This window comes from Tupaia chinensis, unplaced genomic scaffold, assembly GCF_000334495.1.
Source record: "Tupaia chinensis unplaced genomic scaffold, TupChi_1.0 Scaffold000225_1, whole genome shotgun sequence".
In the NCBI taxonomy this organism is placed as follows: domain Eukaryota; kingdom Metazoa; phylum Chordata; class Mammalia; order Scandentia; family Tupaiidae; genus Tupaia; species Tupaia belangeri.
The window spans coordinates 5,428,632-5,451,474 of NW_006159700.1; the positions used below are offsets into that span (position 1 = coordinate 5,428,632).

General features: G+C 34.9%; 1 protein-coding gene and 1 long non-coding RNA gene across 2 annotated transcripts in view; both read left to right on the forward strand.

The window, feature by feature from the left end:
• The window catches only part of LOC102493630 (uncharacterized), a 67,412-nt gene extending 45,492 nt beyond the window's left edge, over positions 1-21,920 (forward strand). The window contains exons 3-4 of the long non-coding RNA XR_334464.3: positions 21,515-21,605; positions 21,842-21,920. This is a non-coding gene — a long non-coding RNA (uncharacterized LOC102493630). The remainder of the gene's footprint in view (positions 1-21,514; positions 21,606-21,841) is intronic.
• A 1-nt stretch (position 21,921) lies between these two features.
• Positions 21,922-22,843, forward strand: part of CALCRL (calcitonin receptor like receptor) — a 41,391-nt gene continuing 40,469 nt past the window's right edge. The window contains exons 1-2 of the mRNA XM_006147848.3: positions 21,922-21,963; positions 22,199-22,283. The gene's annotated coding sequence lies outside the window, so the exon portion shown is untranslated. The remainder of the gene's footprint in view (positions 21,964-22,198; positions 22,284-22,843) is intronic.

Below are 22,843 nucleotides of genomic sequence, written 5' to 3' on the forward strand. Positions count from 1 at the left end.
GACCTCTAACCAAGAGCATTCGTGAATGTTGTATGTGCTCAGAATGAATTCCTGCACCCTTTAAAATATGTTTGCTACTTATCTTTAAGGAAAAGCAAATTCTATACTCCCATGAAACGTTTTGTTTCTTATCTACATAGCATGTGGAAGAAGAGAGAGTGGAATAAAATTATTTTTACAAACTGCATTTATAGATCTTATTTCCCTTCTCTTCGTTCTTCTTTACCTATTGCTGGAATATAATTATTTCATTCCACTATGCGGTGATTAAGTGACTTTATTTTACAAAAGTGTTGCTGGTAGATTTCTTATATGTGAGAATTTGTATATGACTAACAATAAAATCCAAAGTGATTTTGAATTATCCCTAGAGCATAAACAAATCTAGATGCAGAATGGAGTTTTTGCTGTTATTGTTGTTTTCTGTACAGTGTGGGAGACTCCAGTACAAAGTTATAGTGAATGAATTCATTTATTTCTCCAAACATGTTTTGGTTTCTGTATCATTATATTAGTTTGAGGAAAAGGTATAGACTCTATACTATTTTTTTCTGACTATGATATTAAACATCTTTGAATATCTTTGGAGTTTTATTTCTAGATTCTCTGTTTATTAATAATTTTTAAAATAGGCTTCTAATTAAACTGCCATGCTTAGGAGAGTTGCCTTATTTATTTATTAATAAAGGCATTGAGATGAGAAAGAAAGAAAATCTCTTTACGTAAAAAAAAATAATAATAAAATAAAAAATCCAGGGCTGGTCCTGCATCACAGCAGTTAAGCCCTGTGCTTAGAAGTCAGATTCTGCTTGGCCAACTGCAGATAAAACCCCAGCTCTGGCAGCTGGGAAAATAAGCTAAGTGTGGGTGTGCGCTTGTCCAAAATCCTGAAAGAAGGATGGAAAAATGGAAGAAAAAGTTCAGTGACATGAGCACACCCCACTGAGGGGTGCTTTTTCTCTTTCTCTGTCAAAATCATACACCTTCTGATAATAAAAAAAATAATAAAATAAAAAGCAAAATGCAAAATGAAGTTTTCTAAATATATAAATATGAAAATGACATTTTCAAACTGTAATATTTGTTGTCTGCATAATCAGAAGTCAGTCAATGGGAAAGATGTTATATTTTAGTTTGGTCCTCAAGACATAATGTGTTTGCATTAATATATATGTCTTGTACATGATAACAATAATATTTTTCCCTTAGAATCAGAGAATTAATGAGTAAAATGAGATATAAAGAACACTAGGGTACAGTAACCTTATTTTACAAAATAAAATAAAAACAATTGAAGTCACCAAAAGATGAATGATTTGCTCAAATTGTATAGAGTTTGCTTACTATAAAAACCAAGAAAACTCAAACAGGTGAGAATTCCTTAATGCACCATACAAGAGAAGACATAGAATTACAACTGCTCTTGCTAGAACCAGCCTCCATCTGACTCCTTACTAATTCCAAAGTTTGTTTAAAATTAGAACCTACAGGACCAGCAGGTGTCATGAAGGTTAAGGCACTAGATTCCCAAGTGCCCAAATGCTGTTCAAGTCCTGGAACCAGGGGCTTGGAAATCACACCGGGTACGTGTGAACTAAAATCCTGAGAGACTGGAGAAGAAGGGATTGGAGGATGGCCATTCCTTTTAGGGGGTGATATTTCTCATTTACCCTTTTTCTGGCAAGCACACGCACACTACGACAAAAACCTAAAAAAAAAAAAAAATTAAAATTAAAACCCGCATTTATTCATATTCTAAGTAATCTTATTTGGAATTTTTTTCTAGTGCAATCTATCATCTAGCTATACATTAATTGTTAAAAATAAAATAATAAGAAAAGGCCTAATGGTCAAGCTTTTTTTCTTCTTCTTCTTTTTCTTTTTCTTTTTTTTTTTTCAGGGACAGATTTTTCCTGTAGGGTGCAGAGTGACAGATAGAGAGAAAAAAAGTGAGAAATAACCCCTTGGGGGGATGGCCATGCTGCAATTCCTTTTCCTCCACTCTCCTCTTGGGATCTTGGGCATACACGCACATGAGCCCGGGTTAAGGACTTGAACCATGGTCTGCTACATGGGATGTAACATTACACTATCTGCCGGTCCCAATGTCAAAGTTTTGTATATTCACATTTTACTGTATCTCAGTCCTTATCTTATCCCCAAAGAATCTTTATGCTTTTATTTATTAATTTAACTGTAAGATTTTTACCATAGGGCACCTGTGCACAGGAGAGAGACAGAGAGGGAAATTACCCTCCAGAGGGAATGGCCACTCTCAGTCCTTCCTCCTCCATTTTCTTTCTGGATTTTAGGCCTGCATGCACACACACTCAGCATAATTTTCAGGCCTCCAAGTCCAGGACTTGATTGCTGTTGGCTGTTGGTAGTAAAACCCCTTAACCACTGCACTGCTTGCTGGCTCCTATTCTTTTATTTTTGAAATTGGTATTTTTTTTTTCTCATCAATGTCAGCACAAATTTCAGGACTGATGAACAAAAATATATTACATTTTGAACTTTATTTATTAATTAAAATAATAGCTAATTTGAAAATGTTCACAATGTTCTCTATTGTCATGATGTGACTATTGCCTGGTTTTATTTTTTTTGTCTCTTCTCCAAATATATGAGAAAACTTCCTTTCACTAGTTTAAGGGCTTTTCTTAATTTTACAAATGGACAAAACAAGTCTTAATGAGTCTGTACTCTCCATAAATGCACATGAATTTTCCTGGGAAAAAGTCTTTGTAAAACATTTCAGCAATGTTAATTATTAAGACTATTTTAATGATCTATTTTGTAATAGATAATTCTTGCATGTATTTGTTCATTAAAAAACTTAGTGAAGATTAATGAACTAAGGCAATGCCCCTGAGGAACTGGTGATTAGTAATGCAATGCCTTCAGATTAGTGTTTACATTCAGTGGGGAAGATGAACAAAAACGGGCTTAACTTTATCTGATGTGATAGCGTGTTGTTAGAGGGTACACAAAGAATCTACAATCTTTCTGTCTATGGTTTAGCATAATGATGGCAACTATAGAAACAAGAGTTCAAATAAGGTTTCTTTGGAATGACAGAGCCAAAGTTAATTCCTGAAAAACAGTCAGTAATTCGATTCTTCACCAAGCATCATTAACAATATTGTATAGAATAGTCTTAGCTTTTCCGAAGTTCTGCCCTCGTACATCTGACTAAAAGATTTTCCAGTTAAATATTTAATTTGTGTATTGAATGAAGTCCCCGTTCCATCACTCATTCCTTCTCCACTAGAAAGTAATCCAGGAAAGAAGTTCCTTCTGTATTTTAGTTTTCCCTGTGCTTCTCTCTCTCTCTCTCTCTCTCTCTCTCACACACACACACACACAAACACACATATATAATCACAAACATATGTGTACATATGCTGCAAAAAAGGACCAACCCATATCTTTTTTTTAAACACTTAATAGTCTTTTAAGTATTCATAAAATTAGATGCTTAAGGGGACCAGCAGGTAGCATGGTGAGTGTGGTGTTGGACACTTGCACATGGCTCCTGGTTCAAGTCCCGGACATGGCAACTTGCTTTCTCACTTTCTCTCTCTCTCTTTCTCTCTCTCTCTCTCTCTCTGTGTGTGTGTGTGTGTGTGTGTGGTCAAATTAAAACAAAATAAATGAATAAATAAAATTAAATAAAATGATTCTTAAAAAAAAATCAGATAAAGTAGGTTCTCAATACTGCCTCCCCCCCCACACACACACTTTTTCTCATCAGCTCGTACCCTACAACTTATAGAGTCAGAGTCTTCCTAAGATTTTTTACTATGATGAAGATATTTAGCAGAAAATTTAAGTTTGAAATGTGAATTGAGTATTCTGTATATATCTACTGATTAAAGAATTTACTTCTAATTTTCATAAGTACATGTTTTCTTACAAATGACTTTCATAAAATAGTGAGAACCAAATTAAAATATATGCAGTATTCTAGCTGGTCTTGCACTCAAAAAAATTTTAGTTAATAAACTGATACTTTGCACACATAACATATCGGGGGGTGCTTTTTTTTTTTTTTATACTGGTGATCTTAGGTGGTGGTCAAGTGGTTTGGTGTCAAGTATTGATGAGCCACTTTATAAATTCAAATGAGATGGTCAAACCCAGCTGTTTCACAGTCCCATATTGGCATTATGTTACATTAACAAACACAACATTACGTTGTCCAAAAAGATGAAAATAGATGCAAACACACACACACACACACACACACACTAGCACAAATATACATACATACACAAACACACTCACACAGCCTTAAATAGTCCCAGCAGAAATACTTCATAAGAAAAAGTTACTTACCCAGATCTCATATACTGTTTAAGCATCTCTGAGAAATACAGCTGGCATTCTTCCAAATGACCAAGCTTTCTCCAGAGCTTAATTGCTGCAAACTCTTCTTTCTCCTGTTAAACTATTTGCATTTTATCTCTTTGAGCCAATTTATCTACCAACTAATAATCCCCTGCTGTTTCCAAACAAAGTATCCTATACTTTAAGTTTCACTGACCTTTTTTCTTCTTTCAGAAATTTATTTCAGCAAATAAAAGTCAAGAGGTGATAACACAAATGCAGATGTTTCTTAGTATGTGTTTGTGAAAAAACAGAAAACCTTCACTTCTTTAATAATACTGTCTTCAGGATGCTGAGAAAAGATGAGAGAGACTTGAGCACTGCTGTTCATTCCTATCCTTAGAGGGGAGAGTTAATATATATTTCCAAGCACTGCCAAACAAAGCAAGGGCCAGCAGTGTTGCGTGCACAATACTAGGAAGATTGGATGAGAAAGGTGAGAAAACAAGTGCTTTTTGTAAGTAGTGCCCGTCCTCATTCACTCATGAGTGTGCTTGGTCCTATTGCCTTCAGTGGCCTGCAAAATCCTCCTTTACAGAAAGTGAGAAAACTTGACATTGGTAAATGCTTCTATGTAATTTTACTACAAGTACATGTACTGTAACTGGGAGCAATCAAAGCAAACCAAGACATTCCTTTTCTGCTGCAGGGGAAAGAAATCATCACTTCGCTACCCGGATGTTGTGATAGGCCACTGTGTGGACTGCTACGTTTGACCCCCCTGTGGTAGCCCTCCACTGAGCTATAGGAACCACAGTAAAGGTTGCAGGTTAGGTTACTCTACACAGTTATTAAATACCACAGCTGGCCAGGACCAGCAGTTAGCGCAATGGTTATGTCACCGGACTTCCATGTAGTTGACCGCAGTTCAAGTCCCGGATCCAGTGGCTTAAACTCACGCCGGGCACGTGTGTGTGTATGCCCAAGATCCTGAGAGGAGAATGGAGGAGAAGGGATTGTGGTGTGACCATCCTGCCCTGGGGAGTGATTTCTGGCTTTCTGTCTCTCTGCCTCTCTCTGTCTTTCTGGCGAGCGCACACGCCCTGCAACAAAAACCTCTCAAAAAAAAAAAAAAAAAAAAAAAATAGCTGGTATCCAAAACCAGAGCCAATCCATGTGAAACTTCTGCTCTCCACACTGGATCACTCTTTCAACTGTTTCCCTGTTTGTTTCTTTTTCCAACACAAGGCCCCTACTATTGCTATTTTTTATGTTGTTATTTGCTGCCAAAAGCAGCCCACTGTTCAGATAGCCAAGTGCATGCCTGCTCCATAATGCCTCGTGTATGTTTTTGAGCCATGGGCTCCAACAAACTATCAAATATTTATCTTTTTTTTTAAATGTCTTCTTCATTTTCTTTTCCCTCTTCTTTTTTATTTGAGATCGTCCTTGTTATGGAAGATCCAAAATACTTTTGGCAAGTACATCTCACTGGAAAGACAGAAGTGACTAGTACTGTAAGCCAAGAGGCAGGTTAAGGAACATATCCCAGCAATGCATGGCACTCATTTTGGAATGATCAGGACAGACTTCAAGATGTTGTAGTTTTGTTTTTGTTTTTGTTTTTAAACAGAAAAAAAGAAAAACAAAACAAACAATAAAATGAGTTATGAGTAATCTCGGGAACCATTCCATATGACTAATTTAATTTATTCCTTGTATATTATTTTTATATTATTTTAACTTTTATAAAAAACATTTTATTTTCTGTAGTGATTTTCTCTGTTAAGAAAAATATCCTACCTCGGTATATATCTTCCTAGATGTCTTTATTTAAGATGATGATTGTTTTGGAAAGTGTTGTTTCTTGACCTCCTTCAAGGTATTTTGTATTGTGATAAAAACACACTGTCTCAAGAGTCAATGAAAAAGCAGGCAGTCAGGTTAGGAAAATGTTTCACTGTTGTTAAGGCCTATTAACCCTGTCAAAGCATGACAGGGCATTTTTTTTTTTTTTTCTTTTTTCTTTAACACATCCTGGTCCAGTCAGGCTGAGAATCAGAAAAAGTGCTTGGCACAACAATTTAGCAGGAAAGAAAGCTATTTTAAAAGTCTTTTGGGAACATGTTTGTGAAACAGGAAAAAACATACAATTGAGTTGATAATAGCACTCCGTAAAGGTTAGACTCACCGAAATGGATTTGCCATCTTTTTTCACAGGGAACGTGTTGTTCTTAGGCAGCAATTCTCACTCAAGCACAGTTTAATTCAGCAAAGATCTCCTTCCTGTGCAACTTCTTTTACACTGGAAAATCTATTTTTAAATTACAACTCAGACTTAGTCACAGGAGTAAATAATTAAAAATAAGCTTTGTTTGGTATATGCAAAATTATAGCAATTCACAGAGTGCATCATGGGACCATGCCTAGCAAGTGCCTGGAGTCGCAAATCCGGATTTCCACTCAGTAATTTCTCATATAATCTGAAGCTCCTCACAGCCCAGTACCTTTCCTTTCCTCACACAACCTTGCTCATTTCTTCACCCCTGGCTTTGCAATTCCAGTTCTTTGGTCTTAGAAAGTTCTGCCTTCAGCCTCTCCAGACACTCATTCTTACTTCCTTTGAACACCATAAACCCTATTGTTTTTAAGTGTGTGCTGAATTAATTCATATACACTTCTCTTACAATATATCTTCTCCCTTCCACATGTGGAGAAACAGTCTTTCTGAACAAAATGTCAATGTATTATTATTATTATTATTATTATTATTTTAGAGAGATTTCTGCTGTAGGGTGCATGTGTTACCAGATGGACAGAGGAACAGCAAGAAATCACCCCCCAACGGGCATGACCACACCACAATCCCTTCTCCAATTTCCTCTTGGGATCTTGACCACACATGCATACGTGCTCAGCGTGAGTTTTAAGCTGCCAAGTCTGGGACTCGAACCACGGTGGACTATATGGAAGTCCAGTAACATAACCATTATGCCATCTGCTGGTCCCCAAAATGTCATTTCTTTAACTATTATTCTATTATAGGAGGATGGGACTGAGCTTTCTCTTTCAAGGTGCTACTTTGGTGATTTCCAGAACTATGTAGACAGACATGCCAGGATGCTCTTTCCAAGATGTCTGAGCTGTACTCAGATATTTTTCCACTACCATTTTTCTTCTGCTTTCTTCTCTTTATTAGTGATTGGAACCTATAAAACTAGATAGAATTTGAGGAATCTATTTAGGTTTCCTGCATTCACTAAGTTCTCAGATCCTCATTGATGACATTTTAAAAATACTTCTAAGTTTTAAGCATTCCTTTCTGTCTCAATAAGTTCTGGCTGCTGTAACAAGTTATGTAGACGAAGTGGCTTAAAAAAACAAACATTCGTTGGGCCATCGGAAACATTATGATGTATTTTTTAATGTTTTTTTTTTTTTGCAAAAATGTGTCATGATGTTTCTGACAACCCAGTATTTCTCATGGTTCTGAAGTCTGGAGTTCTGCCATCAGAGTGCCAACGCAGCTGGGTTCTTGATGAGACCCCCTCCCTGCTTATGTTCTTACGTGGCCTCTCCTTGGTGGTGCGTCTTTTTCTCTTTTTTTTTTTTTTTTTGTAAGGGTACAAATTCCATCATGTAGAATCTACTCTCATCACTTTATCGAAAAAGACCAAGCATCCACATCCTATCATACTGAGGATTAAGGCTTCAACATATGAACTTTTATAGGAACACAAACATTTGACCTGTGGCACTTTTTCTTTCAATTATTAATATTTTTACAATTATTTGCTTGCCTCACGTGCTTAAAAATCTCTGCAGTGGACCTCTAATTTGCCTTTTTACCACTCCCCCTGTCTCTATCTTTGAATTCATCTTCCTCCTTTCTAAAATGAAAGTTTTTTCATATTTCTCTAGTGTTTAATTTTCCTACAGTCATTATTCCTTTTTTTACAATAAGATTAGAAAATATGCGAGGGGCCCCAGTAGGTGGCGTGGTGGTTAAGGACGCTGGAATCCTATATGGCCAATGGTGGTTGGAGTCTTGGACCTGGAGGCTTACTTTCTCACTTTCCTGCTCCTACTCTCTCTCTCTCACTCTCACACCCTCTCTCTGTCCCTCTTTGGTCGAATTAAAATGATTAAATAAATAAAGTTAAATAGAATGATTCATAAGGAAGAAAAAGAAAGAAAAAGAAGAAAGAAAGCAAAAGAGAGAAAGAAAGGGAGGAAGAAAGAAGAAAGAAAAGAGCACGCATGCCTGTAGCAAAAAGAAAGAAAGAAAGAGAAAAAGATAATATGTGAAATCCATGCCATCCATTTTCTGGATGGTGTCCATGGAATAAATACATCACTAATACCTCAGAGAGCTCTTTCTCGCTAAGGCTGGACTCAGCTTTAAGACTACATGGTGTATCAGTTCTGGCTGTCATTCCCAGTAAATCAGAGTGGGCATTCAAAATAAAAATCTTTAGAGCATTAAATCAAAACTCCTCAGCATAACAAAAGATATAATCTGTAATTTGCTTCCTGGTCTTCTTGAAAAGTCTCATGTACCCTGCATCTCCCAAGAACCTGGCACTTCCCAACTCCACTTGTCACATTCTGCATGTAAATCTCTGATACACATACACACAGAGAGACGCATAGTCACTCACACATGAAAATACCGTAAAATGTTTCATTTTGTCTAATCAATATCTATTGACGACGTTTAACACTGCATTATCTATATTTGTGTTTACCTTTCTTACTCTACAATGTTTGAACTATTTCGGAAAGCAAAAATTAGAACATTTTTGACTTTTCAGTTTAACTTTTTTTTAATCATTTCATAGATATGTTTTGATTTTTAAAAGTTAGTTCGTTGGACCAACAGATGGCATAATGGTTACATTGCTAGACTTCTACAGTTTGATTGTGGTTTGAGTCCCAGACCCCACGACTTAAAACTCACACCAGACCTGTTTGCTTGCATGTCCAAAATTCCGAGAGGAGAATGGAGAAGGGATTGCAGCATGGCCATGGCCATCACCCCCTGAGGGGTGATTTCTCACTTTCTGTCTCTGTCTGTCTCTCTGTCTCTTCTGCAAGCACACACACCCTGTAGCATAAATCTCTGTCTCTCACAAAAAGTTAGTTTGTGAGCTCCTATTTACTAAGCTTGGAATATACTTGGATATGGACAATATCTTGCTTTGATGAAAAGAATATAATCTGCAGGTATTCATACTACAAGATAGAAAGGATCTTGAAGTCATCTCATTTCGTAGATCAGGAAAATGAGACCTACCAAAGTGACTAACAGAAGAATATCAGGCCATTCAATCATAGAATGCAAAATGTAACCTTCTTATTCTATACTTAAGGATCTTTCCTCTTTCCTAGCATTTCTTAAAATGTTTATCAGAAAAGTTTTAAATGCAAAAAAAACAAACCAACCAACAACAAAAACAAATAAACACACACACACACACAAACTGTAAACCAAATTAGTTTAGGCATTAAATGTATTGTATTGATGAACAATTCTAGAATTGTGGTTGGTTTCAAATACAGCCAGATTCTCTAACAATCTTCAGCTCTCAGCTAATTGCCTCTACCTGGCTCCACTTTTAAAATAGGTTTTCCCTATTTTAAAGGGAGGATGCATGCCTAGTAACAGGCTGTACTTGCTTTGAAATCCCAGCAGAAAGAGAAAAGCTTCCATGAGAACATTGAATGTTCTTCAGGGAATTCTGCAGGACCACAGGCTCATGACTAAGCCAACCTAAATTGGAGGACTGTGCTAGTCTGACCAGTTTCTGTCAGCTTCTTTCTCAATGACCAGGAGGGAGCTCTCACTTGAAATAGAGGGAAAGAATTCTCCGTAAGAAAAAGGTTCGTTTTACTTGGAGGAAAGCAGATATGCTAGACAGAGTTACTGTGCTTCCTAAATGTTGAGACATGCTACGTAAATTTTATTTTGAGAAGACTGGAAAGCTCCATAGCAAAAATACCAAACTTCTGATGATGGACTTCGATCATGCAACATAAATTAAAATGCCTGAAGCATTATATACTTGATCGTGGGATGAGGAAAACATGTTTTCACATGGAATTTAACTTCTGACTTTGTGGAAGGGAAATAGGTATAAAATGCTTAGTCCAAAAAAACTGTAAAGATTTGTTTTGTTTCTTTGTACTTTCAGCAACAAATTCTTTCCACACTAGATCTCCTGGAGGGAGAGTGTTCCATCAAGTACAAAGACAGTTTTTTCAAGCACCTTCCCACCTTTTACTAATTGGACTGAGATTTGGCCACTTGCCTCTTTCAAATAAAAAAGGGTGACCAAAATCACCGGAAAAGGGCTAATTATGACCACAATGGAAAATTATTCCCATGAGTAAGTACTTCAGAGTGTAAAATAAAGTCCTAAACTTAATCACAAAGTTATCTCTCTTTAATAGTTATTCAACTATTCAACCTAGCATGTTCATTAGATAAGCAAGTAAGCGTAGAGTCAATGTTTTTTTCCCTCATTTTTTTTTGTTCCATTGCAGTGTTACAGCTATTATATTATAGTCAATTTTACAATAAGGTAAAATAAAGTAAAATTTAAAAACTAAGTTAAAGTGAAATGTAAAGACATATCTTTCTTTAATAATATTGGCATGTCATAGATGTCACTATTTGATTAAAACATACACAAAAAATCAGCTACAGCTTCAGTTTCTATAGGTTCAGTATTAGGAAATGTGCAATTATGTTAACTATATTAATGATATATATGTAGAGCATATCATAAAATATACTTATTACTCATTTCATTAGATATTTTCATAACTACTTAAATAATAGAATAAAAAACAATAATTTTATTTCTGCAGATTATAAAATCCTTCTCAAGATGCAGATGACCACCAACTTATAATACAGTGTTAATTTTCCACTTTTTTAAAAGGGGTTTTTGCTATCAGGTGTGTGTGCTCACCAGAGAGAGACAGAAACAGTGAGAGGCAAAGTGAGAAATCACCCACTATGGGGAATGGCCTTGCAACCATCCCTTCTCCTCAGTTCTCCTCCTGGGATCTTGGGCATGCACATATATGCACACAGCATGATTTTCAAGCTATCAGGTCTGGGACTCGAACCATGGTTGGCCATGTGGGAGTCAAGTGAAGTAACCACTGGGCCATTTGCTGACACCCATCTTCTACTTTTAATATGATTAAAATTATAATAGATAAATTAAAACATGTATAAGCTTACTGGTATTTCTAAAAATTTTAATGTGATATAATAATAATCACATTGCTGAGTTCTAAGAAGTTTATGCACATTATCTCATTCCGTTTTTATGGTGGCTTTCTGATTTTAGTGCTATTTAGTAGATGAGATGACTATTCTTACAGAAATTGTCTCACTTCCTTGTTTGTGGCTGAGTTGGATTTTAAAATCAAAATGTCTGACTCATTTGTAATCTGCACAACTACTGCCTCTGCTTGTAAATGGCATCCCGTATCAACACTCTATTATGTTAATTATTGCATATCAGTTGAATATCACTTCCTTTTTATCTATACCTATCTGGAAAAAGAAAAGCTATGATTAATCAATGGTATTATAGTCCACCTCACTTACTGATCTACTTGTTTAATGACCACTTAGACTTACAACTCATTCTTCAGTGTGGGAATCCACTTCCTCAGTCTGTGTGGGTCTCAGGAATCTTCTTTCTCAGACCTTATTCCATTGCATAGTTGGGTAGTATTCCCTACATGAAGCATTCACAATCTTGCAAAACTGTGTACATTTCATTTATAAAATTTGTACTTTATGGGGAACCCATAGTAGTACCCAGAATAAATAAAAACAATTATTCCAGATTTATTGTGATGTGTCTTGTCACTTTCTGGCACTTATCTAATGTATGCTTTTCTTAATAGGTAGAATTGCATTATTCTAGTGTTGTATTGTGTGGTATTTATTGAAAAATACATACCCTGTGGTGCTGAGACATACCATAACACATATGCCTTTAACTACTTTCTTGTCAACCAATTCATTTTACAACTTAGTCTTAGGAACTTGATCATTAAGCAAAGGATGCTTACAACAATACATGTTTGCTTAGCATATATGTTTTAATAGTTATAATTAAATTCAGGTATCTCTTCAAAAATAAAATGCTTCCTGGAAGGTTTTGTGAGCATTTTTATTGACTTTAAAAAGTTGGCTTTTAGATAAGCTTTTATGTATTAGGATTAGATTAATAAAATGTAATATTTTTCTCATTATTTCATTGATTACCTTGTTGAGTTTATGCATCATTGAATTATTTCTTATCATGTCCTGTAATTTTGGTACCCTATGCTCTGAAAATATTTAGATTATTTTCTGTTAACTGCAGAGAAAAAAGCCTAGTGAAACCTAAATCCAGAAGTTGTTGGATTTTAGTTCCAAGAGCATTAAAACTATCCCAATTATGATAATAATAAGTTTAGTGTGGGCTAGATGAATTTATGAGATTTTATTCTGAGAAGACTGTCAAGGGGGTGATTTTAGAAAGGAATGTTTGCTTTTCTAATTTGGACTTTCTACAATGGAGGAAAAAATAAAAACAACTAGATTTCCTCCCAAATGATCTTATGATCTTTTAGAATATCTCAAAAATAGGCAATATGTAAAGGAGTGGAAGTAGGGCAAGTGATTTTTTTTTTTTTTGCCTAGATATCCTCCATGAAATCTCAATTAATATAAGAAAATGTAGATAGCTTATTGTCCACTGTTCACCATTATATTCAAATTCAAACTGTCTTGCACTGTGGGTAATAGGAGACCTAGGGAAAGTTTTTCTTAGCTAGGAAGATAAAATGTATATGGTTTCAAGAGTATTTGGGGATTAGGTTATTATGAGCAAAAATTGTTTCTATATATTACATACACCAAGCACATTTTTTTCTTTTTATATAAATTTTGAACTTGTACCCAGTGTTTAAATCCTTTTTATCCTACTTCCTCATTTCGCAAGTGAGAAACCTGAGAAGGTATATAACTTGCCCAAGTTCATTGAATGACAGAGGTGGGACTGATGCCCAAGACTAATTTCCTGATCATTCCTCTTTAGAATCTCATGAATGAATTCTTTTTAAATTTTATTTACTTATTTATTTTTATACAATCAATCACTATACAAAATTTGTCTTGTAAAAAGAATTTAGAACCTCATGAATGAGTTCTATAGATAATGTCTAAAAGCAATGAACTAAGCCTTTGAATTAACCATAAGATGACTGCTCTCTAACGTGTTCAGTATTTTTCTTTAAGATAAAATCTATGTCCCCACAAAACTAACTGAAAGAAGAAGCTTAAAAAATAATATACAATGACTAGTTATATTTCTAAGAAGTATTTATTAATTAAAAATACATTTTAAGTATTTAATAGTGAGACAATACATATGGTTTTTATTCGAATACCTTAACAAAATGGCAAGTCTGAGTTATCAAGCTAATTAATATGTCAAAATATAACAAAAGCATCAGATATGACACCATCACTCAGAAAAGGAATTTACAAACATTGGGAAAAAATACAAATAAACTATATGGATAAAAGTTAAATGAAATGATAAAATCGATTGGCTATGCAAAATAATTGAATAAGCAAGATAGAAAGGTATATTATTGCATTTTTATTTATTTATTGAGAGATTTTTGCTATAGAGTGCATGCATTTGCTGGAGAGACAGAGACAGAAATTGAGAAATCACCCCACAGGGAGGATGGCTACACCATTTATTCTCTTCCATTCTCCTTTCAGGATTTTGGGCATGCATGCATACATGCCTGGTCTGAGTTCTAAGATGCCCAATCCAGGATTCGAATCATGGTTGACTACCTGGGAATCCAGTGACTTAACGACTACACTGTCTGCTGGTCCTACACTTATAAAACATTTACTAGCCATGTGAATACTCTATTTTCTTCATTATGATAATGTAGGCTAGCATGGGGTTCCAATTTAGAGTCAGAGAATCCAAGTTCTGAGCTTAGAGTCTGTCCTAAGTATCTTCATGATGACCCTGGCCAACTGACTTAAATTTATGTGCTAGACTTGACTGTTTCATTCAGTTGCGATCATTATTCCCTTTACCAACAGAATCAAAGGCACTACAGAAAATAGCAATAGTTAATACTTACAGTGTACTTATTATAAGGCAAAGTTTGTGTATCTGTTATGTAATTTAACACTGAAAACAACCTTATAGGATGAGATATGATAAGAATTATGGCAACGTTGACTGAGCCAGGCATTAATTAGTATTATGTTACTTACAAGTCACATCAAGTTCCTGAGACAGCCACCACTTCTATACCCATTGTTGGGTCAGAAAATCAGCTTAGTTTAAATATGGCAAGAACTGAAGTTTGAAACTGTTTCTTTGACTTCAGTGTATGTTCTAGCTACTACGTAACAGCAAACAGGAAGCTGGAACAAAGATCAATTTCAGTACTCATTTTCTATTTGGGTAAACCAAGCAGAAAAAGTTTTGTTTTGTTTTGTTTTTCAAAATTAAACAGCTATTTAGGAGCAGCTTAGAAGAAACAGTGCTACCTAATATGATTGTCTTGTACAATAATAAATGTATTCTAAGGTAAGAAGAAATGGCTGGCTATTCAGGAAGCAAAAATTTACCGATCTCAAGATTTTTTTCATTGTTTACTAAAATTGCAAATTTTCAAGTACACCCAAAGGATCTGATTCAGAGGGTTTTCCCTAGAGCTTGGACATTCTAACATTTTCAGCAAGTTTTGGTGGTAATTCTGGTGCTAGTGTCCATGACATCACATTTGAGGAACACTGGTTTAACTGCATCAGTTATTTGGTACCTGTTCATGCAACAGCTTGAGCAGCAATGCAAGCCCCAAACAACATTGTAAAATTGAACATATAGGGCCAGCAGGTGGCATGGTGGTTAAGGTGCTAGAATTCCCACATAGCGGGCCATGGTTTGGGTCCTGGACCTGGCAGCTTGCTTTCTCACTCTCCCTCTCTCTCTTTCTCTGGCAAAACTCACATGAAAAATAATATTAACAATAATAATAATAAATAATTATTTTTTAAAAATGAACATACAAATTAGTTTTTAAAATTACTTTCATGAGGGAACCAGCAGTTAGTGTAATGGCTATGTAGCTGGACTCCCACGTAGTCGACTGTGGTTCACGTCCCAGACCCGGTGGCTTAAAACTCACGCCGGGCACGTGTGTGTGTGCATGCCCAGGATCCCGAGAGGAGATTGGAAGAGAAGGGATTGCGGCGAGACCATCCCCTCTGGGGGGTGATTTCTCGCTTTCTGTCTCTCTGTCTCTCTCTGTCTCTCTCTGTCTGTCTGGTGAGCGCACGCGCCCTATAGCGGAAAAAACCTCTCCAAAAAAAAAAAATAATAATAATTACTTTCATGAAAAAGAAGTCCAAGAGCAAGAGAGGCCAAGTTAGAGAAACAGGCATACTCAGTGGGATCTTGACACTCTATGATCTTCTTCCTGTGGCACTTCAGGAAGTCAGGGTCTTGGATGTGTTCTTGGTGTGTTTCAGGTGGATTCAGGATATGAACTCATAGTTGGCAATATTGCTTCCAAGTACTGCGGAACATGATGCTAATTCCTGAACCACCAAGGTTGGGCCTAGTTTGAGTATATAATATCAGTAGCAGATCTTTAGGAAAGAGAATTCTCTCTCTCTCTCTCTCTCTCTCTCTCTCTATATATATATATATAGTTTTTTGCTATGGGGCATGTGCGCTTGCCAGAAAGTCAGAAACAGACAGACAGACAGAATGCAAGAAATTACCCCCTGGAAGGATGACCACGCCACAATTCCTTTCTCCACCATTATCCTCTTGGGATCTTGGGTACGCACACACACATGCCCAGTGTGAGTTTAAGCCACTGGGTCTGGGTCTTAAACCACAGTTGACTACATAGGAGTCCAATGACATAGTCATTACGCCAACTTCTGGTCCCAAGAATTTTCTCTATATTTTGATTTTCATACCATTTCATATGATAAAAGTGTGAGGAACATCCCATGGCAGATTGGGGTAGCATGTTAAACCTGACACTGGCACTTCTTTCTCCATAACCTTATTGGAAGTAAGACAGTAATTTGCAACAGTTACCCTAGCACAAACATAAACAGGAGATGATAAAAGGTTCTTGAACGTTGACATTTTTCTCAGTGATACAGTCGATTCCAGATTGTGTCCAATACCAGAAGGACGTTTCCATTTGCCATATAGTGAGGAACACTGGAATTGGAGAACAGTGTTTGTGCATTATTTTGATTCAGGAGAAATATATTGATAGCTTCTTTTACACACCTGTCAGTAAAGGAAGCCATGGAGTGGAGATAACACAGCCCATCTCTGTTCTCAAGTTTCAGGATATTATGGCAAATTAGTCTTGTGTGGGAAATACATTTTATTTAAAATTATAATGACTAGATAACTATGTGGAAAAGAGAATATGACTTAGGGGCTATAAAAATTCAAACTATTTTGGAAATGAAGGCGTGGAAGATTAAAGTTATTTACTTTTTTTTCTAATCTTGGAATGAACATATATATCTTTAATACTAGGATTAAGTGACAAGTGAAAAGATATATTGAATAAAAAATAAATTCATGGAATGTATGTGTATGAATAATAAAAATTTGAGAAGATAAGTAGGTTGGATGGCATTGATATGTATATACAGAATTATGTGTTCTGGTAAGGTAGTATTGATAGTATTGATTAAGTCACATTGGTTTATAATTAGAATAAAATGCCTTTTTTCAATACGGTAAACTAGAAGATTGCTTTCTCTAAATTTAAAGACTTGGAAATGTAGGTCCCTGAAGATTTTTCTTGTACAATAGATCTACAACTATTGTATGAAATGAAACCAGAATAAGCTACATAAAGCTCTGAGTGATTAGACAGCTCTATTTCCAATATCATGTAAGGTTTCAAGACATTTTTCATTTCTCAAAGTTCTTCCTGTGATAAAATAAATCATTTCTTATTTTAACGTTGAAACATTTGGGGACAAGACTCTTGGAGAATATATAGGAATAATGACACTTTAAAATTTTATTTGTATCATGAGGAAAAACTATCTCATTTCCAGTAATAGAGCAAAATCATGTACTTTGTTAAATCTTGAAAAAGAAAAATAAAATGGTACATCTACAATCATTCAAATATTTAATGGTTAGAAAAATATTACAGTAACTACTACTAAGTACCATTGTGTTCACAATTGATTTAAAAATATAAATCAAAGCATTCTCAACTAACATCCTTTTCTTACTCAATAAACCAAAACATGCTTGAAAAAATCTACTGATAGATGTAATCACCTTCTTTCATTGTTTACTTTACTCAGATTTGACTGAGAGCTTTTATGCTTCATGAGGTAGCATGCAGTTGCAGTATTAGCAAAGAATTTAACAAGATCTGCAAGAAACTCAAAAGATTTACATAACAGATTTTATTAGTTAATGTCAAATTCATTAAAATCTATAGCAACTGTGGGACAAAGATGGATTTTTATTAAGTGTAGAAGATGAAGAAGAGAGACCTACTTGCTGAATGAGCCAATCAAGAGTCAGTATGCAAAGGTCCAATGAGCCGAACAGAGGATTACGATTAAACATACTTGTTCTGAGAATAATCTTACAACATCTATTGTTTTAGTCTGTTGTGTTGCTAATAACCAGAATCTGGGTGATTTATGGGACTGGGGTTTATTTTGTTTATGACCCCCAAGGTCAAGGAGCCACATCTGGTGAGAGTCTTCTTGTTGGTGAAGACTCTACAGAGACCTGAAGTGGCTTAGGGCATCATAATAGGTGAGGCAAAGCAAGAACAGAGCACGTGTGTTGTTCTTCATATAACGCTACCAGGAATCAGTCATGGCGACCCCACCCTGTTGACCTCACCTAATTCCAGTCATGTGCCAAATATCACACTTTTCAACACCATAATAGGATTACATTTCTACCCTGTCAGCACTGCTAACCATTGCTCACAAATTTCAACACATGAATTTCTGGGGGATACATTCAGACTGCAGCATCTATCAATATAAGACTCGATCTAAGTTGAACTGTGGGTATGTTTGCAATGACATTATCCACATTCTAGGACATGATCTATTTATTTTTGACCTACAGAACTAACTCTCCATGAAAGGGATGTTTCATCCATAACTACCACTTGCTACATGTGTCTGCTGGCAGGGAAACTTTGATAGGTCCTTATTAGAGTAGATGACTCAAATGAATTGGATCACTAAATAAAATGGGCACTGCCAGATCTCATAGAGAGTGCAGGTGTCTACCACAAATGTTTAAATGACTGCCACCAAAACTTGCCGCCCTGCCACCTTGGTTAAGAATGCTATAATGTATTTGCTATACAGTGCATAATACGACTTGCTCCTAGTAATATGTTTTTTAGATGACTTGCAATAGGGGAAGGAAGGAAAGCTATGAAAATGGAATTATTTTCAAAGATAATTATATTATGAGTTGAATAACATCGTTTTAAATTATTGGTGCCAGAATGATTTAATGACAGGTAAGGAGATACATTTTGGAACTCTGATTTTGAAGTCTACTAGATAAGCTTAATAATAATAACTGGTAGTGTTGGGTGAAATGCTTTTGAAATATGTTGCATTTGGAAAAACTCTAAACATTTTTTTTTCAGAGGTTTTTGCTATAGGGAGCGTGCACTTGCCAGACAGACAGAGAGACACAGAGAGATAGAAAGCAAGAAATCACCTCCCAGGGGGGATGGCCACGTCACAATCCCTTCTCCTCCATTCTCCTCTCGGGATCTTGGGCATGCATGCACACGTGCCTGGCATGAGTTTTAAGCCACCAGGTCCGGGACTCGAACCCCGGTCAACTACATGGGAGTCCAGCGACATAGCCATTATGCTAACTGCTGGTCCCTCTAAACATTTTTTGAAGTACTTTTCCTTCCAATTTTTTTGAGTCATGTACATATTAAAGGTAATTTAAATTGGATTTATGTGTAAATCATCAAAGTCCTATTTTGAAAAACCTGATTTCTAAATAAAATGATATTTATAATATTTATTTATGTTCTAATTTTCATATTTATACAAAAATAAAAACTGAGTGTTTTAAATATGAACTATGAATGTTTTAAGTTTGCTTTAATTTTTATGCATTCCAAATTTAGTGCAGTAAACTACTGTTTATTCAGCATCCAAATCACCACGACTTGAAGCCTGAATAGTTTTCAGAATTATAGTTTATAAAAAAGCAGACATGCTGTTAAAAGGACTTCCCGCCACTCAATTTTCATAATCAGTACAGATTGAAACATCAAATAAAACTTTCTAATAAAAGAAATGAAGAATTATGACCAGTGTTCTTGTTTGTGATTTTAAGATCCTAAAATACATTATTGGTTCATTTATTTTGTTCATTTATTTATTCATGTATACAATATATGTTTACTAACTGCCAGTCACAAAAGATAAAAGGTAAATGAGATATGTTTTCTGACTTTGAGAAACTATATAATATGTGATATGACTATATAAAAATAATAATAATACATATTAACAAATAACTCAATAAAGTACTTCAGAAGATTAAACCATAGTTTAATACAAATTTTTAAAAAATATTATAGCTCTCTGAAATTTCTTAAATGAAATATTTAGTTAAATTGTTCACTGTCACAACCATTCTGGAAAAATGAAAATTGATGTAAGTTTCTCTAATGGAAAACAATTATCTGTCACAAAATTATAACCAAGTAGTAAAATAAATGTATCTGAAAAAAAAAGTTACTATACTCAACTGGTTTGGATTTTTTTTTTTTAACATTTCTAATGTAATTGCCCTTTAAATTTTAAATAGAAAGATATTAACTATGGAGACATGGGATTTGCCGCATTAGTTTATATATATTAGGGATGAAATAGTCAAGTCTTCCACACTAATTTGCTACTATCTGGCTCCATTTACACTAAGAACCAAACTAGTAATTATTAAAGATGTATTAAAGAAAAATCATGTGAAAGTATATTATAAAGAGCAAGCAACTAGAAAGAAAGAAACCTTAATTTCATGTTAATGCATAACTCATTTTTTTGTGTGTGTCTGTTTGTTTTTAATTTTCCACAAGGGCATGTGCTCGCAGGGTGGTGGTGGGGCTGGAATGTCAGTGAACTACATGGTTCCAGTCCCAGACTTGGTGGCTTAAAAATCATACTTGGCATGTGTGCATGCATGTCCTAATCCCAAGAGGAGGGAGAAATGGAGAAGAGATTTCAGCATGGTCATCCCCCCTGGGGGTTGCTTTCTTGCTTTGTCTTTTGTTAGTTTTTGTTTGTTTGTTTGTTTGTATAATTCTAGTTCTGCATGCCCAGGGATCCAAGGGGAGATTGAAGGAGAGAGGATTGTGGAGTGGCCATCTCCCCCAAAGGTTGATTGTTCACTTCCCCTTTTTCTGATAAACACATGTACCCTACAGCAAAGAAATAAAAATAAAAAAGTTTAAAAAGCAAAACTAGCAGCTGGCAGGTGGCGTAATGGCTGAGGCCCTGGATTCCCACATGGTCAACCATGGATCAAGTTCTAGACCTGGTGGCTTGCTTTCTCACTCTCCCTTTCTGATCAAAACTGAAGAATAATGATAACAAATAAAATTAAAAATAAATAAAGTTTTAAAAAATTTAATTTTTAAAGGCAATATAATTTAGAATAATTGTGGAATTATATAGTTTGTAGATATATTTTCCTAAATTGTGAATTCCTGAGGAAGGCATCTTAGCAATTCTATGAAAAATTTAATAAATAAAATTCAGTATTATTTCTCAGGAAAACAACATTTTCATTTATTCAAAAGCATTACTCATAGAAAATAGATTCAATTTAGGCTAACTGCGCTGGTATATATCCATAGTTTACATTTAAATATTATATGGAATGAATATATTAATAATAGTAACTATAGTCTAAACAAAAAAGATTTTAAAAAATTGTAAGAATTTATTAAAATTATTGTAGTATTTACTTGGAAATTTTCTATTTATAATAAATTTATAAATAACTTTAGCTCATAAATATAACATTAAATTATTACAATATTAATATTCCAGGTCATGACCCCTAGATTTAAGAAATTCCCCAAGACTATGTCAAATATGATCCAAGAGAAAATGTGATTTGAGTCTGGAGACAGTTGTGCATGTAAGTATTGGAAAATTGGATTTTCTTGTGGTCAAATGTAATAAAAACTAAAATATCAACTCATTAACTACTGAATTGCAGAAACTTTAATTCGTTGTTTTCTGTCTAATACAACACTTTTTTTTTTAATATTTAAAATTAATATAATGCTTCCTGATTTCTTGGTTATATTTTTCTTAAGATCACCTAAAAATTAACACAATGCTTTCTGATCTTTTGGTTATATTTTTTTAAAGATCACCTAAAAATATCCAGGTTAGCAGATAGAAGAGAAACAATATTCTGAAGATTGCTAAAATTGAAAAGAAAGATTGCTTCCAAGAGAAAATGTGATTTGAGTCTGGAGACAGTTGTGCATGTAAGTATTGGAAAATTGGATTTTCTTGTGGTCAAATGTAATAAAAACTAAAATATCAACTCATTAACTACTGAATTGCAGAAACTTTAATTCGTTGTTTTCTGTCTAATACAACACTTTTTTTTTAATATTTAAAATTAATATAATGCTTCCTGATTTCTTGGTTATATTTTTCTTAAGATCACCTAAAAATTAACACAATGCTTTCTGATCTTTTGGTTATATTTTTTTAAAGATCACCTAAAAATATCCAGGTTAGCAGATAGAAGAGAAACAATATTCTGAAGATTGCTAAAATTGAAAAGAAAGATTGCTTTTAGGTGAGTCTTTGGTGGGGGCAATCAATGACATAGCATTAATATGCTAATTAATAGTGTGCTCTCATTGTGTGCGATAAAAATAACAAGTAAAACATGCAAACGTATGGAAAAAGTTTGTCAAATTCTTACTTTGAGATTAGCTCTGTAATAAAAGCCATGGCTAGTTTCTTAAGAGAAATAAATCTAAGTTCATAGTTCACTGGCAATTATTTATTAAGTGGATGTTTTTGCCTTTTTTCGAGAAGTATTTTTTACATATTGAGTAATGTTATATTTATTGCTATACCATGATAATTCATAGCTCATAAGAAGAATAATATATCAGGGAACTAGCAGTTAGCATAATGGCTATGTTGTTGGACTCCCATGTAGTCAACTGCAGTTTGAGTCCAGGATCCGGTGGCTTAAACTCACTCCAGGCACATGTGCGTTTGTGCCCAAGATCCTGAGTGGTGAAAAAGGGATTGCAGTGTGCCCATCCCCTTTGGGGAATGATTTCTCGCTTTCTCTCAGTCTCTCTCTATCTTTCTGGCAAGCACGTGCCCTAAGGCAAAAACCTC